Genomic DNA, 15,284 nt, shown 5'->3' on the forward strand with positions numbered 1-15,284 from the left:
ACTGATGAAAAGACGCTTGTCTGGGCAAACCATTTCCAATCCTAGTATGCTTTACACAGTGTACTCTGGGGGATAATTGCCCACTCCTAAGTCAAGCTAAATCCTTTCTATATATATTAGTTTATCATTTAGGTCTCCTGTAAACTGTTGTTCAGGCTTTAAAGCCTTCCAGCAGCTCACCAACACAGCATTTGACTGTTACTCTTTCCCCTGGGCATTCTGGTTTGATACAAATCTTGACAGGTTTGTCTCTGGATAACTGGAACAGATACCCTTGTCTTCTTTTTCTTTCTTTCAGCTCCATCCATGACTCTTTTAGCACCTTATGAACCCTATTTATATCTTGATTTCTATCATTCACATCTTCCATAGCCTACCCTAATTCATAAAAGGTGATAAACCACCACAGAGCTCAGTAAAACCATTAAAACACTATATCAGCTGTTAAATGCATGTTGATAAAGCCTTTTAAGTTTCTTGTAAACACAGTCCAACCTGGCCTGATAAGCTATATGTAACAGACACTTAAGAAATCATAACCAATTTCTATAATGCTTATAGAAATTTAATACTTAAATTTCCTCTATTATCTTTCAGTCTCTGATATTCATTGGACCCTCAACTGACAATAACCAAGTGTCCCTAATGACTTCTATGAGCCAGACCACCAAGGGTAGAATTACATCATATTTCCTCCAGTTATGTAGACTTTCTCTCAAGGTGGAATGAGTTTCTCTACTTCCATAGTGTTCAGACTGATCCCATCTGTCTTTACATCTCACAAAATCGTGAGCAAGGCTTTAACAGGTTCTTCCATTCCTTATTTAAAGACTTTCCCAATTCAATCAGTTGAGAGACAGAACACTCCCTGGCTATTATAGTCTCTTACATTTATATGTTCCCTCTCTGCTTACTGAACCATGGATTCTCCCTTCATCTGTATGGATCTGAGGGGATCTTTTACCCCTTTTACCTTGTTCTCTTCTTCCTCATTATTTGACTCTTTCTATGGGTATCAGTTTTTTGGATCTTAGCCTCATAGCGCAGCTGATGACTTTTTAGCATATATTCAACTTGTATTCTATTTTTCTTTGAAGCTGCCAGCTGTAACCAATGATGAGCCAACACCGCCATCTCACCCCCATTACAATCTCCTTACCAAATCAGAGGCAAATGTGAAAGCTAGAAACAAACCTCATTTGCATGTCTTATTGATGACAATAAAAGCCATGCAATGGATTCCATAGCCTGCTTAAGAGTCCATCCCATGCATGCTACTTTTTAGAATGCAGTACATTCTCTAAGCCATCAGCTGTATTGGAGGCATCCCATCCCTGTGCTCATGAAGTCGGTCTGCCTTGCCAAGGAGGTATGCCATGTCATATGAAATAGAGGAAGATGGTCATCCTGGGGTTCCCTCTAAAGATGTTCTACTTGCAGGCAGCTTGACCTAGGTTGCATTCCAATCATGTATCTTATGAAGCCTGCAATCACCACTACAAAAAGGAGGCACACCATCTATATCATGGGAGGCAGGTAGCTGTAATGGAATTTCCCCTGTGGATGTCCCACCCTCACACAGTTCAGCCTCAGCTGCATGTCTCAGCACCTTTTACAAGGCCATGCACCACTCCTCTCTAAGGAGTCATCTGTTCTTTGGGCACATACTTACTCAACAACTCTATTGTGTGAAACTTTTCCTGTAGATATGTGAACACATGTCTACTCACCCGAGATACAGAACTAACAATAGATCTAAATAATACCACCAAACTAGAACTTGCTGAACCAATGAATTTATTGGGGTTATTTACAAGAGTATGGGTAACTCACATCCAGCTTGGATAATGACACATGGAAGCTGGACTCCTGGAACTCTCTGCCTGCCTAGCAGGCAGATCAAAAAGTCAGAGTGTTTTCTCCTCCCAGTACATCCTGAGTATAAATCATTTTGGAGGGAGGGGCTTTGAGAATCTAGTAAGTTTCAGGGATTTTCTAAAACTTGTGAATTGTTTATTTCCTGCATCTACTGAGATTCCCTTCGGGACTGAGTCTTAGTGAGCTTCCCCTCCAGGGTAGAGTGTTTCCATTTGGAGGAGGTGATTGCTGGACAACACAAGTCCACCTTTTTCAGGTACTTCCAAGTTTACTTTTCTTGTACTCTATACATTTCCCCTTCATAGCCTTTCCCAGGTTCTTGTTTTCAAGAGGTAAATCCTAAGTTATTCAAGATTTATACTTTTTAGGTCAATCTGCCTTCTTATAGGTTCGCCCCCACCTCCAGATTCCCAAGTAACAACTTGATCACCTACAGTTATCCTATAGATACTCAAATGTAAATTCATCAAGTACTCATTTGAATGTGTTTACAAATACACTCTTAAGTTATATCTTTATGTTGGCAATACCATAGCTAAAGTGTGTTATTTATTTTTGCCTCATTTGTTCATCTGTTCTTTCTGTAGTGTGTCCTGTTTCTTCTCATGTCCTGTCCTTTCCATTCTTTATGCTCCTACATACATTGTTTACATGATTACACCTTTGTTAGCCCTTGTAGTCAGCTATTAGCAATTAATACCATTCTAATCTTCATTTCACTCACCTTTGTTTCTGTATCAACAGTGGTAACTGTAGCTAACATAGAGAAATGAATATTTAAATTTGAGTGGATCACATAATAAAAATGAAATTATAGCTTACATAAAGCAGGGAGATGATTCCAGGTAGGCAAGAGTGGTTATGATCAGCTTCATGTAGTTATTCATGAGCTCAGCATGACAGAGTCTCAGACATCAGAACCACTAGGCTCTTAAAGTTGCCTTAGGACTCTGTACTCAACTGATGGGATGCTTATTAAATGGCCTATGGGAGGTCATGAGGTACCAAGCTCACAAGGGCTGGCATGATAGCATCTTTATCTTCCCATGAAGTACTACTCATACTCATGTGCCTCACATCACCCACACAGTTCTGCAAAGTCACTCCATTGTTCTTCAATGACAGTGCTGTCCCACGCGTGAGAACAGCTCAATGACAACTACGTCAATTGTAAACCTATCTTAGCTCTCAGTTCACTTTGAAAGACTTTTAATGTTGGTAATGAATTTAATTTTTTTAAACAAACATAGAAGTCTCCCACAGGTATGCAAGCTGAGGAATCACAGAAAGGGAAATGACACATAACATAGTGGCCATACTTTTACACATTCTACATTATTTGAGATTCTGACCCATGGCTCTTGACTCCAATTTTTGTCTTCCCTTCTTAGGGAGTCTGACACCAGGTATCGGATGCTACTTTGTGAGTAGCTTTCACATCTCTTGAATAGGATACCAAATGACTGAGGTGGAGCTTGTGCATAATAGGCAAGTACTCTACCACTGAGCTATATTGTCAGCTTACGATTGATCTCAAGTGGAAAAAACAGTACAGTAAACATAGAACTCACTGCAAGATATTGATCTTTTCTTGGGAACACTTTGCTTATGTTGGCAAACTAAGCCTAATGTAAACCTACTTATAGGTGTGAGTAAAAGCCCCAACAGAGGATTTTGAGCAGAATTTTGTGACTTAAGTTCTATCTTAAGATATTTCTGTATATACAGGTTAAAAGGGGGGAAGACATGGTTAAAATTGAGAGATAGGATGCTGTTTGAGTTGTTGATGTTAGAAATCAGCATTATGAGAACACAGATAACACTAAGACCACCTTTATGGGGTGTCACATATATGAAAAAATGCCTATATGGGATGCCTTTATAGGATGCAGGAATTTAGAGCCACAGTAAACATTCTTAAAATCTCTCTTTTCTGCAGCCCTGGTTTAACTTATTTCTAGGCATCACTGTAAGTCAAAATAATGGACATCAGGTGCTTTAGCAGCACTCTAAATATGTATAAACATTTATTTAATTTTCCTTGTATTATACATTTTCATAAGGTTTATATGGCAATTTCCTCTGATGTGTTAGAGTTATAAATGAACATCAATAATGATTTGCTTCATATTCAAACATATTTTCTTGCTAGCTCAAGAAAAATTGTGATTTATTCACAGGCTTTATTGATTTATAAAACAAACCAATTATTCTTTTCTTTAAATATCAGTCTATTTGTTACTAGTGAAATCAACAAATATACTTCATAGAATGTTCTTATACCTAAAGATACATCAAAGCAACATTATTGATTAAATTACAGTCAATAACATTGATTGCTTAAATCACCCAAATTCTGAAAGCATGGTGTGGATCAGTTCTTCATTAAATACTTTAGCTTTTGAAAAGACAGGATTTCATAGAAGTTGAGCACATGTTCTCTGAAAGAAATATGGTGGTTATAAAGCCTAGCTCTACCTCAGGTGGGGGTGGGGTATGAACTAGATATATAATCCATGAAAAATGATTGTAGAAGATGCACAAGAATATTACTAAATAATAAGTTATTCTTATTTGATAATTTTAATGCAAAACTTGTCCTTTTTTGGAAACAAAACTTGATGTGATTGTTATAAATATCTATTGATCAACACTTTCTGAAGCGTTTAGCACAGTCTTACTGTGTTCTAGCTCTATCATCTTGGAGAAGTACGGGAAGGTGAAGAGAGTGTGGGCTGCCTAAGCAAGAACACTGCTAATACTAACAATTGTGAAAATTCAATTGAGAATATTGAAAGACCCAAAATGCTGAAGTTCATTTTTTTTGTCAGTATCTGCAGTTTTACAAAAATACAACCTAGAAAGTAGAACTTTCATTCTTCTTCTTAGAAGTGGAAAATAAAAATATAGATTGTTAAATAAAAAGCCCTCACATTTTTTGAAGATGAAACACATTCTGGCAAGGGATTGCATGTATCATGTTGTTCACTTACATTTGGATAATAGGTATGTCAGAGTAAGTTCCAAATACAAAAATTGTTTTGATTGCTATATTTGAACACCAGCAATATGGCACCTCAAAGTTCCATCTTAATGCCCGGATAAGATACTGAAAATGTGCATTGGCAGGGATATACTCTTAGAGCTTGATTTCTTCAGCATGTCAAAGAGAACCTATAATTCAGAGATTCTACTTTCTATGTAGTTTACCCAACACATGAAAAAATTCAAATTTTTTTTAAAAAGATAAATTGTAAGTGTCGATGCTGAAATAATTCTGTATTATTCAGAAATGGTTCATTGGTGAAAGAATCGTGTCAAATAGATGTGTATGTCCTCTATATTCTCACTTTCTATGATCTATTATACCAATTTTCTGATTAGATTTTTTTTGAGAAAGTAGAGTAGGAGATACAAAGGCAAATGGGCTTATTGTCTTGCCTGGAGGTGCTACAGCAGGGAAGAGGAACATCTCTACAGAGGTTGTTGCTTTAATAAAACTTCTCATTGACGACAGATGCATCAGATAGTGCGGTTACATTGGTATACTTCAGGACAGAGAAAAGCCATTTTAGGAAACCAAAAAGTATGAAAGCAGAAATCATGAAAAAATGATACTATTAAGGAAAAGTAGACCAACTGGTATACGAGGATACTAAAGTGGGAGCTGTATGGGCTTAATGATTTTCAATGTCTACTCCAGGAAAGTGGGAAATCTTTTCCTTGGGTGGCAAATTTGGGGAGATATTTAGTTAGGTTTTTCAATGATATGTTTTCATTTTCCCTCGGGACAGCTGGAAACTATCAGAAGTTTTTGAGGTGATAGATTTGTATTAAGAAATCCTTACATCTGAGCACTACATTTGATTGATTGAAGAGGTAAATGGCTTGGGGGGGGTCATTAAGGTTCAATAAAATGATTAGTTGCACTTATTTTAGATCCTGAACTAGAGGCATACCTATCCAACCAATGGAAACAAATTTATGTTTCTATGTTGTATGTATCCCTTTAAATGACTGCTGTGTATTATTGAAATTCTAGCTTGATTTATTGAAAAGTGATAATTGAAAGTATTATACACACACACATACACACATACATACACACACACACACACACACACAGAGAGAGAGAGAGAGAGAGAGAGAGAGAGAGAGAGAGAGAGAGAGAGAGAGAGAGAGAGAGAGATTGAGATTTTGAGGTCACAATATCGAGGCTCCAGTGGCTAGTTGAGGAAAAGTTACACAAGGTCGACAGGCAGGCAGTGTGCGCACACTGAGCCAGCTGCCATGTCAATGGCTTGCACGATTTGAGAGGTTTATGGTCAAGAAGGTTGTTGAGGAAATACTGTGTGATCAGTGTCTAGAGAAAACTTGGTGGAGCCAACACCTGCAAAACAGATGTCCCAAAGATCTCAATATATCCTGTAAGGGCACTAGAGAGGGATAACCTTCCAGAATCACCCTGAATTGGTGTAAGAGATTCAGGATCTAGACATAAACAACCAGTACCAATCATTCCTTACATAATGAATGGTGTGGCAATTAATAGAGAGATCAGCCACCACCTGATTTCAGGTAGCTCTCTGGGTGCTACCTTGCTGAATTTGAGATGTGGCAGGTGGGCATTTTACCAGAGTGAAGCAGGAAAGGAGCATGTTTATGGGGCTAAGGTTGTTCTCTGTAACCTGAGTTCACAAAGAAGCAACAGAGGAGTAATTTTCTTTTAAAGAGTTAAATAGCCATTCAATCATACACGTAATCATCCCCTTATTTTCAAATATTTTTCAACATTTTAATGTCATGTTGTAATTAACATATCATTAGGCATAGCTTTCTATTGCAATAGTCCTTTGGAGTATGTTCTTTACTCCTTTTTTATTTTATTTTTCTCAGAGGAACACCATTGTCAATGAAGGTTGGCCTTCCACTCTGGATCTTCCATCTTTCTCTCCCAGGTGCTATGATTACAGGCATGTGCCATCATGTCTGGCTGCAACATTTGCTTCTGATGTATTATAATCCCTATGCTTTAGATATAAATATGAAATGGATGCTATAAATAATAGAAACCATCCATTTCTGAACAACTTTTATGAGATGAGTGTGGCTCCACACATTCAAGTTCATTCATGTTTTCAATCTAAGAGGAATTAGTTTGCTGCCTAGCCTCCTGAAATGAAATCACTAATGATTTCTCATGAGTCAAATGATTTATGATAGCACTGCCCATAGCGGAGCTTTCTCCAGTCACATTACTCAGTGAATCAGACTTTCACAATAAAGTCTTCCTCTGAGTTTACAAGGCACCAATATGATCTGGTTCATGATATCCTTCACTGGCCTGCGCAATCTTGGGAGTTGAACGAATGAGCCAGGCAGGAATCATGAAATTGCTACTGCAGGATCATTCAATAGCTTATGGTGGGAGGTAATCATGGAACAGGGCCCAATGACTGTGATGATTTCTGATCTGCCATAATTGGACCACTGCCTATTCTTTACTGGCAGCACGCACGCGCGTGTGCGCGCGCGCGCACACACACACACACACACACACACACACACATACACACACACACGAAGGCAGAGCAGATGAATGTGGTGGCAGACAGAACAAGGAGGGTTTTTAAAGGGTCCTTCTCCATTTACATCCACTGATTTCCCCAGGATCAAGAACGCATAGGTACCTTCACTCTTGTAAGTGAAGACAGGAAAATAATGGTGCTCCAGAAGTGCCTATGTTTTATCTATGGCTTCATAGCTATAGTGCTGTGGGATGGTCTGTATGTCAAATGCTCTGATTGGTCAATAAATAAAACACTGATTGGCCAGTGGCCAGGAAGGAAGAATAGGCAGGACTAACAGAGAGGAGAATTGAGAGAACAGGAAGGTGGGAAGAGACACTGCCAGCTACCACCATGACAAGCTGCATGTGAAGATGCCCGTAAGCCATGAGCCACGAGCCACATTCCAAGGTATAGATTTATGGGAATGGATTAATTTAAGCTATAAGAACAGTTAGCAAGAAGCCTGCCATGGCCATACAGTTTGTAAGCAATATAAGTCTCTGTGTTTACTCGGTTGGCTCTGAGCAGCTGTGGGACTGGCAGGTGACAGAGATTTATCCTGACTGTAGGCCAGGCAGGAAAACTCCAGCTACACTATAGGTATATTACAGATAGGTATATTAACTGTCTGTTACGATCATGGCACATTCATATTGGTTAATACAGCAGGTCTTCCAAAGCAAGAGCTCATGCTATCAATTTTCACATGTTACATAGAAATGGGCGAGCAACATTTAAGTCATAGAGCACTATATTTCAAAGCCTCCATTCATAGGCTCACACTCCAGTCTGTGCACAAGAAACATAATTGGAACTTGAATTAGAGATGCTAGATCATATGTCTCAAAATTGAGATTCTGAGTCTGGGTTGGGGTTCCCCCAAATGGATGCTATACCAAAAGACATGTTAATGTGAATTGGGGGGAAGTTCGTGAGGCTCAGCCCTGCACAAAGAACTACAGGTAACCAATGAATGCTGAGAGCAGGAGACATCGTATTTCCCAGTGAAGAGCACACCAATTGGTTACTTAATACTAAATGTCCAACCCAAAAAACATATACATATAAGTAACATTATACAGACATTGCAAGTTGTGTTTATGTATTAGGAACATATAATGTAAATGCTCATATATTTGTATTTAGAAACAGATACATATATGCTTGTGTGTATGTATGTACACACATAATAATTAAAGAAGAGGCTATGAATTTGAGTAGGAGGTGATATATTGGAGGGTTTAGAAGAAGGAAAAGGAAGGGGAAAATGATATAATTATAATCTCTAAAAATAAAAACATACGAAAAGCCAAAAATTAAACAGTTTGATAGGAATATGCACCATTCTGGTTTTCTGTCTGTTGCTGTGGTAAAGCACTTGCAAAAGCTACTTACAGGGAGGAAAGGTTTGCTGCACTTAAACTTCCAGGTCACATCCCATAACTGAGAGACATCAGACCAGGAACTATGAAGAAACAGTGCTCTCTGGCTCTCTTACTTGCTTATGCTCAACCATCTTTCTTATATAGCCTGGGCTGGCCTAATCAGGACATGGCAACATAGAGAGCAGGTGGCTCCTCCCACCAATCACCAATTAAGACAATCCCTAACAGACATGCCTGGAGATCAACCTTATAAAGACTTTTACTCAATTCATACTATTTTTTTTCAGGAGATCTTAAACTGTGCCAAGTTGCTAGTTAATGATACCAAGGATGGCCACAAAACCCAAATGGAGAACTGTTGTCTATATGAATCCCACACTGCTGCTTTTCTGTATTTTTATTTATTTTATTTAAGGAAGAGAGGGAGCCACACTTCCAAAATTGCTTCCTGTTAAGGGTCTTGTGGAGTATGTACACTATACCTGAAGGTTATGTATTACGGAACGTTCCTACTCCTGTTTAACCTTGTAACCATCTCTGTGCCCATAAAATTCATAAGTATTTTACATTACTTAATAGGCACATACTAACACTGCAGGTAAATATGACTTACTAGTAACAGAGGGAAATTTGCAACAATGGTACAAATAAGTAAAATACAGAAGTAGAAATTTTGTTTATTTATAGTCCTTACAAGATTCCCCCTTCCCCGATAGAAATAGTTTTGCCATTCTTGACTGACTTATGTTAGCATTGTACTTCCATTGACATTAATGGCCACATAAATTATTTATTAACATTATGCAAATAGAATCAGAGTTGTATATTCCTGGGATGAAGATTTTCCATCCTGAATACACATAAAACAGCTAGCACACTGGATATCTACTTAGTTATAAGCACTGAATTCAGTTCAGTCAACTGTCTTAACTTGAGTCCTTACTATATGTTAGGCCTTTTGAGAAGGACCTTATTCTCATTTGGTCCTCCAAGCAATGGATAGGTGGGAGAAACAGGCTTCTCACCACAATATAGATGATGTAGCAGAGACCCAGAGAGGAAAGGCCAGTTGCTCAATGAACTATGCTCCTAAGTGAGGCCAGCACCTGAAACCACTTACCATTGGATCTTTATCTCATGGCTAGCATGTTTTAGCTTGGAATCACAGGAAAACATCACACAATTTTTATGATACAATGTAGTAAATACCTAACAGAGTAAAAAGTTATTTTATTATAAAACAACAAATATCAGTTCCTATTACTAAAACATTTGACTCATGTTGAGGATATGGATTTGGGGATTGAGAATAGGAGACCTTGGGGTATAGCTCTACTAAGAACTCTCTTCCATTAGCTTTACTCAGCTTCTTAATCTGAATAAACACCAGGGGAATGCATGGAACATCTACCTTAGTTTGGCTGGAAGAAATTATAATTCAAAAATACCTATTAAAAAACACTTAGCCGGTTGTTTCCTTTCTAGCAGCTGCTTCATAACTTCTGCTAATGCCATCATTAGTAAGAAATTTATCACATAATCAGGGCATGATATTTTTATATATCTTTCTTCATGGTAAGCTACAGGAAATAGGATAAACATTTAAAAACTAAAATGAGAGAGCCTGCTAATATTATTCTGTTAAGTGGACAGAGTATTAAAATGACTCCTAATGACTTCTCACTGTGTCCATAGATCAGTGTGTCACTCAAATCCCATCGGAGACGCTTCTTCTTACAGTAGATGATGATTAATGCTGAGATCCATGACTGGAAAAGAGGCAGTGAATGCATGACTACAGAGTACTCAGTGCTAAACTGGACATTTATATCATGACCCTTATCCACAAGGCTCAGGGATCTTTGAGAAAGAAGGGGTAGAAAGATTGCAAGAGCCTGAGCATGTTTTCAAGAAAACACTGTTTTCCAGATGGAACAGAACAACTGAACATATGAACTCAGCATGCACAAGATCTGCTAAACTCCAGACAAACAAAATCTCTGTACAGAGGGGATACTGATTGGCCAGTAGCCAGGCAGGAAGGATAGTGTAGGCAGGACAAGGAGAGAGGAGAATGCTGGGTGAAAGAAGGCTGAGTCAGGAGTTGCCAGCCGCCAATATGTAAGATACTAGTGAGCCTCGAGCCACATGTCCAGGTATAGATTTATAGAAATGGGTTAATTTAAGATATAAGAACTAGATAGCAAGAAGCCTGCCACGGCTGTACAGTTTATTTATAAGTAATATAAGTCTCTGTGTTTGCTTGTGTCTGAGTGGCCGCGGGAATGGCGGGTGAGAGAGATTTGTCCTGACCGTGGGCCAGGCAGAACCAGGAAAACTTCAGTTACAGAATGCTCCATGTGGAAAGGGTTGGTGACCTTGAATTTACTGGCTCAGAAGAGGCTGCCTTGGCAATTTGCTTAATAGATATATCCAAGTGTTTTTTACAAAATGCAGGGAAATGTGACAGCTTGATAAACCAACCTGCCTCCATCTTGGGCTTGGAAAACAACTTATAATAAAAACAAATTAGATTAATTCCTGTTTAGGTTACATCTGTTCCTCAAGGACTAGGCTATGCCCCTCCCATGTAATCTCAATGACAAGTGGTTCTGTACTGCCTGTTCCAGTAAATGGCAACCGCGCTCTTGTTTCAAAAAGTTGTTATGACCACCTTGTTATGACCACGTCTTTGTTTCAGGAAGCTATTTTGATGAACTTGTGCTTATGTTCTGCTCCCACAACCCTGTCTCTTTGCCCGCCAAATCTCCTATTTGGAAACCTCCTGCTTCTGAGCTTCAAAAACTCATACTCTGTCCAAGGCTGATCTCTTGAACCCTGTCTTAGTGAAGACAGATGAGTACATGAATAAAAAAGCTTGCTTTAATTGGAGTTGGCCGTGTTTCGGGACTGTGGTCTTTCTTCTTGAATCTGTGGGAATAACACATTGTTTTAGTAATACTAATTGGCAAAATTGTTCTTCCAGTGTTTATCATAAAGACTGCAGCTAATATACCAGACCTTTCAGCAATGATCTAATCCCAGGAAATAAAAATCAAAGTGAAACTTTTATGCCACAGTTGGAATATTGTTAGCATTATGTTAGTTGTCCGTGGGGGTCCACAGAGGCTCCGTAGTAAGGCCTTACTCTAGGTCAGAAAGTCTGAGCTTGCTTTACTCAGCAGGGATGCGTAATAGGATGATTTGGCCAAAGGCATGGTTACCAGGTGTTTTGAAGGGTCTACATACTTGGTTGTATGTTGTGCTTTGATCTTGAAAGGGGAATGTCTTTGGCCTCTCCCTTTGCTAGTGTATAAAAAGCCCATTAGAAATAAACTCGAGGCTGCTGGATATTGGCCCAGAGCCATCCCAAAGCTATCCTGTGTCTCTGTCTTTTTCTCCATCTACATTTATATTTCTACCTATTATTTTCCAATTCCTCACTCCCCCCTTCAAGGGAGCCTTCAATAGGTCAGGGCTGAATCCAAACATTGGGTTGGGCCCCAACAGTTGTCTAGAAAACAGTGAAGTTTTATATCAATAGACATTTTTGAGAAAACAATTTCTAGTCTTTGAAAAGCCACCAGAATTGACAAATTTTCAGCTATACACAAACCTATGGAAAAGAGCTTAGGAATTAAGAAAAAAGGTGTGAGAATCCTTTCTATGGTTTGGAATTTCACTGAAGTGAGCTATGTAAGTGAAGATACCACTTCACAGAAGCAATCTCATATGCCATTTCTTAGATTTAGATTTTGCTTCAGTGTGGCAAGTGTCTTCTACAATGGCCACCACTAAACAGAAGGATTCCCCATGGACCTACCATACACCACATGTCTGGTTGAGTGACTGATGAGTTTCATAAAAAAAAAAATCATTGAATGAATTTTGGGATTAGGACAGAATTTTAAACAATTTCTGACATGGCTCTAATATGCTTCTTCTATATTCTGCTATGGATTTACATGACATTACATTTGTAGCACTGATGATTATAAAACCAAATATTTATATACTCTGAAAAGCATAATACTGTACACCCTAGGGCATTAAATATTCAGTCATGATTGAAGTCTTTATGTTAACAACAACTAAGCACACATTACTATGCCAATTTGCTTTCATTTTAAATAAACAGCACATTTAAATAAAGGATTTTTGAAAAATTTTTAAACAATTTATCATTGCATAAAACTGATGACCTGACTGCTCCATGGTATGGTGAAAAGGGATGTTTATATTGTAGATATGAGGGAGAGAACAGTCAGAGGTATCTGGAAGAGTCCAGAGTGGAGAGAAAGTGAAGGAGGCTGGAAATGGTCAGCAGAGTGGACCTGTCCATGAGAGCCGAAGGACAGGGAGATAAAGACAAAGAGTGTGAGCAAAATAAAGAGGGTGAACGAGAAGGAATATAGTCAAAATAGCGGGGTTATAAGAATGCACAGCTGGGAGGAGGGAATCCCATGAGTTAGAGACAGTTTAAATTAGGGGAAGAGGCGAGAAGAGCCTGGATGCCAGGATTACACTCTAGAATGGGTTCGAGGTACTTGTGATACTGAGGAAGCCTAGAGGTCAGCATGAGCTTTGCTATGCCCATAGGCACCAGAGATGGCCACTTGTCCCTTCTGCCAGCGATAAGGGAATGACTCCTCTGGTCAATGGGAACCAGTTTCACAAGTTCTGGAAGAATGCTGGCTTTTGCCCTAACCGCTAGAATTTGGGGAAATGGAATTTCCAGGGGGCCTGGCATTATTAATAAGTGTTTGATTTATAGACTGTTTTATATAGATACATGCCAAGTATTGGGTAAACGTTTTCCAGGTAGAAGGGATTTGAAGCGGCAAATTTTAAGAAGCCCTAGTGCACGTCAGAGGTCTAGAGTTAGGAAAAGTGAGATAGAAAACAATTCTGGAAAATCTAAATCCAAGAAGCCACAAAAGGGTGAGGGAATAGGTATCAGACAAAAATCAACATAATGTTGAAAGCAATAAAAGCAGAGAGCGATTTCCTGGCATGGAAGAAAAATGGGAAAATGATTGTAATCCATAGAAGAGTCTCAGAAAGGGCAGTCAACAGGTGGGAGTGACTGAACAGAACTGTGAAACTAGACAGAGATTATATTTGCCTTACCAACATATCGAAATACCAGGGTGTAGTGGGTAGCTACCCCCATTGAGGCTTTGGTAACTGTCATGCCTACAAGGCAAGCTGAGACAGGAGCCCTTAAGACCCAAGATCCAGATGTGCCGGCTCTCTTGGTTCATGGATCCTGGACGCTGGAGGTAGATTGAGCAGAGTTTTCCAGAAAACACTGCTGGACTGCACCTCACCTTTCCTGGACCATGTAACCTATCCCTTTACTTGTAAGTTACCCCACAAAATAAACCTCCCTTTTAACTACGTGGAGTTGCCTTAATACTACAACCAATATCTGGCATCTGTGAAAGTTAAAACCTTCCTTTTAAAAAAAAGGAGGGGGGGTGCTGTGGGATGTTCTCTGTGTAGTAAATGTTTTGCTCTGATTGGTTAATAAATAAAGTGCTGATTGGCCAGTAGCCAGGCAGAACGTATAGGCAGAACAAAGAGAGAGGAGAATTCTGGGAGGTAGTAGGCTGATTGAGGAGACAATGCCAGCTGCCACCATAAGAAACAAGATGTAATGTACCAGTAAGCCACAAGACATGTGGCAACTTATAGATGAATGGAAATGGGTTAATTTAAGATGTAAGAACTAGATAAAAAGAAGCCTGCCATGGCCATACAGTTTATAAGTAATAAAAGTCTCTGTGTGTTTAATTGGGTCTGAGTGGTTGTGGGAGCCGGGTGGACACAGGAATACTCCAGCCACACAAGGGGTCTCAATCCTGCTTTGCTTCACTTTTCATATTGGTTAAATGGAGAGGACAAATGAATTTTAGCAAGACCGCTCGAGGGACATGTAGAGTCTCAAGTCAATTAACATCCATGTGTCACTAATTATACTATGGTCCCTTATGAAGTTGTTCTATGAGCTAGTTTTGAAAGAGTAAGACAATGAGAAGAAAATAGCACAACAGAAGATAAAACGTAACCTCACGGGAAAGAAGACAGTACAGGAACACTAATCAAAGACACAGTTCTAAGCATGTTAGTGGGATTCCCAGGAAAAGGATGTTTTAGGGATCATAAAATTTCAAATATCAACTATGTCATATAGGTCAAAATAAGGCATGAATTAGTTTTCTAACATTTTGTTTATTAGAGGGATAAATTTGTTTTTAAAAAGTTCAGTAAAAATACTCATATTCTCCACATGTTCAGTTGCAGTCTTCAATAAACCTTGAAAATATTCACATTCCAAATCATAAAAGCAAAGCAATTACAGCAATTGTTCCTGCAATTTCTTTGTTACTAAAAGAACTGAATAATTTTATTGATTTACAATGAAGCAATTTAATAATTATTTAATTTT

The sequence above is a fragment of the Peromyscus eremicus genome, chromosome 18, assembly GCF_949786415.1.
Source record: "Peromyscus eremicus chromosome 18, PerEre_H2_v1, whole genome shotgun sequence".
In the NCBI taxonomy this organism is placed as follows: domain Eukaryota; kingdom Metazoa; phylum Chordata; class Mammalia; order Rodentia; family Cricetidae; genus Peromyscus; species Peromyscus eremicus.